The 4,692-nt window shown below is 55.4% G+C and overlaps 1 long non-coding RNA gene across 1 annotated transcript in view; it reads left to right on the top strand.

Moving 5' to 3' along the window:
• The first annotated feature begins 208 nt into the window (after positions 1 to 208).
• LOC108314688 overlaps positions 209 to 4,692 on the top strand; it is a 38,715-nt gene continuing 34,231 nt past the window's right edge. Inside the window, exons 1-2 of the long non-coding RNA XR_001829607.2 lie at positions 209 to 560; positions 616 to 618. This is a non-coding gene — a long non-coding RNA (uncharacterized LOC108314688). The remainder of the gene's footprint in view (positions 561 to 615; positions 619 to 4,692) is intronic.

Here is a 4,692-nt window from a genome sequence, read left to right as displayed (position 1 = left end):
TCCTGGCGACACGGTGAAACCGCAGCTCTACTAAAATACAAAAAAAAAATAGCCAGGTGTGGTGGCGTGCGCTCGGAAGTCCCAGCTACCCGGGAGGGCGAGGAAGGAGCATCGCTTGAACCCGGGAGGCGGAGGTTGCAGTGAGCCGAGATCGCGCCACTGCCCTCCAGCCAGGGCGACAGAGTGAGACTCCATCTCAAACCAACCAACCAAACAAACAAAACCAAGAAAGTGTGTTCATGTACTTTGGCCACTTTTAAATGGGGTTGTTTTTTTCTTGTGTATTGAAGTTCCTCATAGATGCTGGATTTTAGACCTTTGTCGGATGCATACTTTGCAAATATTTTCTCCCATTCTGTAGGTTGTCTTTTTACTCTGTTGATAGTTTCTTTCGCTGTGCAGAACCCTCCTGTGGAGCTGTTCTCCGAGCCCTCCACACAGGCCCCCCCGGCGGCGCTGCCTGGCCCCGAGCTGAGAACTCATCTGGCTGAGAAAGGGATGGATGAACGGCCGGCCGCTGTGTGATTTGAGCCTTCAAGGCAAGAGGCAGCGGAAACCGGGTGATGAGTGAGTTGGGAAAACGTGGGGCAAACGAAAGAACGGGTTCAGGAGGAGGCGGTTCCTGCAGGAGCTGAGTTCACTTACATCCCATGCGTCAGTTTTTGTTTTTGTTGCAATTGCTTTTGGTGGCATCTTCATGAAATCTTTGCCTGTTCCCGTGTCCGGCGTGGTATTGCCTAGGTCGTCTTCTAGGGTTTTGATAGTTTTGGGTTTTACTTTAGGGTCTCAATCTCTCTTTTTTTTTATTTTTTGAGTTGGAATCTCACTCTGTCGCCCAGACTGGAGTGCAGTGGCGCAATCATTGCTCACTGCAGCCTTTGCCTCCTGGGCTCAAGCAATTCTCCTGCCTCAGCCTCCCAAGTAGCTGAGACTACAGGTGTGTGCTACCATGCCCAGCTAATTTTTGGATTTTTAGCTGTGACAGGGTTTCACCATGTTGGCCAGGCTGGTCTCGAACTGCTGTCCACGGGTAATCCTCCCTCCTTGGCCTCCAAAGTGCTGGGATCACAGGCGTGAGCCACCAGGCCTGGCCTCCTTGTCTTGTTTTCTAATCAGCACCCAGCACTAGAGCTGCCCAAGCTCATGACAGGTGTGGGATGAATGGACCTGACTTCCTCCAGCAGCAGAAGAGGCTCTGCTGTCACCGGGGGTCCAGCCGCTGGGGCTGCTATGGGGTGCAGGCCCCCGCATCGCACCCATCCCTCTGTGCTGCTGGTCCCAGCCCCAGGTGCCCAACCCCTCAGCAGAATCACTTCCCCATTTGGGCAGCTTTGCCTCTAAGGGCTCGGAGTATTGGGGAATTTGGCTGCTTTGCTGTGGCCGGTGAAGCCCAGGGTGCTGGCTAAGAGAAGGTGGGCCTCCAGGGGAGTCTGGGGGCAGTCTCACAGGCAGCCACACGCAGCCAGAGTCACCAGCACACCTGCTTCGAGGACCCCGCGTGGGAGGAGACTGTCTTCTCTCTTCTGGCTTTTCTGAGGGAGGGGTGTGGGGCAGGGCTGTCCCTTTCATGCATGGCTGCCCCTTTCACGCATGACTGCTGGGCTCACTCTGCCCACCTCTGCGACTGGGGCCTGAGCCTTCCAGCCAGCTTCAAGGGCTCTCTTGTCCAGGGACTTCTAGTGGGGCCAAGGACAGGAGGCCCGCTGGAGAAAGGGCTCAGCCTGTACACTGCTGTCCGTGGCCTGGTTTGGGAGTGGCTGCACTTTTCTACAGCTGTGTGGATGGGGTTTGCCCTAGAATCTGCTCTAGTCCTCACCCCTGTATCTGTGAGTGTGACCCTGTTGGGAAACAGTGTGTTTGTGGATGTGATTATCTAAGATGAGTCACACTTACCAAAGGGCTGGCCCTAAACCCAATGACAGGTGTCCTTATAAGAAGGGAGAAACTGGCTGGGCACTGTGGCTCATGCCTGTAATCCCAGCACTTTGGGAGGGTGAGATAGGTGGATCACGAGGTCAGGAGTTCGCGACCAGTCTGACCAATATGGCAAAACTCCGTCTCTACTAAAAATAAAAAATTAGCTGGGCGTGGTGGCGGGTGCCTGTAATCTCAGCTATTCAGGAGGCTGAGGCAGGAGAATCACTTGAACCTGGGAGGCAGAGGTTGCAGTGAGCCATGATGCTGGGGGACAGAGTGAGACTCCATCTCAAAAAAAGAAAAGAAGGGAGAAATTTGGACACACAGAGGAGAGGCTGTGTGAAGAGGATGGCAGGGACTGGAGTGAAGCCAGGCACCAAGATTCCGGGGCCACCAGGAGCCGGAAGAGGAGGGGGGGAGCCTCCCCCGCAGCTTCTGGTGGGAGCGAGGTCCTGTTGACTTTGGGATTCCAGGCTTGAGTCCTCCAGGACTGAGGGGTACTCAGTGTGTGTTGTTAAAGCCGCCTGGTTTGTAGAACCTAATTATAGGAGCTGGGGACACGAATGCCACAGCTATGCCTGGGCTGGTGAGAATCACTGCCTGGCAACCCTGCAAGGGGATCCGATGCCCTGGGTGTTGGTGGTGCCTCTGCACCTCCCGGCTCCCAGAGGGCTGTCCTCAGATCTGCGGGGACCCCACAGCGTGCAGAGGCCCAGCAGTGTGCTGACCGATTCCACGATGGGCAGAGATGGACAGTAGAGATGCTGCGGAAGCCACAGGTGTCAGGAAGGTGTGGACAGGCCTGAGCCAGTTGTGCCGGCTTTGGGTCCTGGCCTCAGCACTCTGTGACCCTGGGGCAAGCTCCAGTGGACTCAGTGGTACAGAAAAGGACAATGGTGATGTTTCTCGTAGAGTCTCTGGGCTCTACGGGCCCCAGCAGTGCCGTGATGAGGGGGCTGGATGCTGAAGTGTGGTCAGAAGTGACGAAGTACCTGCTGCTCCCCCGGGGATGTGAGAGGGGCAGGAGGAAGCTGTGGGCAAACCCTTCTGGGGGCCCCACACAGGATGCCTCTACAGGGCATCTCTGCATCGGCCATGCCTGTGACAGCACTCCCCCCACCTCACTACCCCACCACCGCCCCCCTCCGGCCTAAGGCTGTGCAGCCAGGGGTCTAGGCAGCGCTGCTTCAGTTCCTACGGCCACTGCAACAGATGGCCACAGGCTGTTGGCTTGAATATTGATCCTCTCATAGTGCTGGAGGACAGAGGTTCAAACTCAAGGCTGGGCACGGTGGTTCACACCTGTCATCCCAGCACAGTGGGAGCCTGAGGTGGGCAGATCACTTGAGGCTAGGAGTTCTAGACCTGCCTGGCCAACATAGTGAAACCCTGTCTCTACTAAAAACACAAAAATTATCCAGGCGTGGTGGTGGGTGCCTGTAGTCCCAGCTACTCAGGAGGCTGAGGCAGGAGAATTGCCTGAACCCAGGAGGCGGAGGTTGCGGTGAGCCGAGATCGCGCCATTGCATTCCAGCCTGGGTAACAAGAGTGAAACTCCGTCTCAAAAAAAATGAAAAAAAAAGATGGGGTCACACTGGAACAGGGTGTACCCCAAATCCAATGGCTGCTGTCCTATTAGGAAGAAAAGACACAGAGACACATGCAGAGGAGAGGCCACAGGAGACACAGAGACACGCGCAGAGGGGGGGCCACAGGAGACACAGAGACACAAGCAGAGGGGAGGCCATGGGGGAGACACAGAGACACGCGCAGAGGAGAGGCCACAGGAGACACCCAGACACATGCAGAGGGGAGGCCATGGGGGAGACACAGAGACACATGCAGAGGAGAGGCCACAGGAGGAGACACAGACACAGAGACACATGCAGAGAGGACATGAGAGACACAGAGACACGCTCAGAGGAGAGGCTACAGAAGACACAGAGACATGTGCAGAGGAGAGGCCACGGTGGGAGACACAGAACTCGCCATTGCCCTCCAGCCTGGGTGACAAAGCGAGGCTCCTTCTCAAAAAAAAAAAACAACAGATTCCTGGCTGGCTGCGGTGGCTCATGCCTGTAATCCCAGCAGTTTTAGAGGCCAAGGTACACCCCACCGATTTCACATTTCAAAAAGAAAAATTTTTGACTTCCTTTTGAAAAAAATGGAAGATTTAGTCATCTGGGGCTGACCATCCCAGAGCGTGGAAGCGGCTGGTGCTGCAGCCCGTTGCCCCTTGGTTGCGGCGTGCCCCTGCATTTAACCACCTGCCCACTTCACTCATCTCTCTCCTGGGTCTGGCTGGGCCCTGTAGCTCTTTGTGACTTCATCTTCTGGCCTGTATAAAAACCATCCACAAGAAGACAACAGTCCAGATGAGGCCAGCGCGCTGCAGAGCCCACGTAGCTGTGTAATGTGGCTCAGGCCCGAGCACCTCTCCTCAGCCTGGAGCTCACAGGGAAAAGCAGACTGGAGGTGTAAAGGTCCCAGAGACAACGATGGGACGTGAGATGGTTTCCACGTTCAGGACAGTCTGCCGGGCGGGACAAGGATTGCAGGTGTCACCACTGCCCTGTTTGCGCCACTGGCATGAAGCAGGAAAGGTCACAAAACAAACCTCTCCAACACCGAACTGGGAAGGAAGGGGTGATTTATTCGGCTGGGGGCAGCAGTGGCCTGCTTGCCTAACAGCGGAGCTCCCCAGCAAAGAAAATTCTTGACTTTTTAAAAGTTTATAACTCTAGAAATTACATGTGAAAGGGTCCTGGGTTTACA

Source organism: Cebus imitator, unplaced genomic scaffold, assembly GCF_001604975.1.
Source record: "Cebus imitator isolate Cc_AM_T3 unplaced genomic scaffold, Cebus_imitator-1.0 Scaffold159, whole genome shotgun sequence".
Taxonomy (NCBI): Eukaryota; Metazoa; Chordata; class Mammalia; order Primates; family Cebidae; genus Cebus; species Cebus imitator.
The sequence above is the reverse complement of the archived record's forward strand: the minus strand, read 5'-3'. Positions and strand labels throughout refer to the sequence as shown.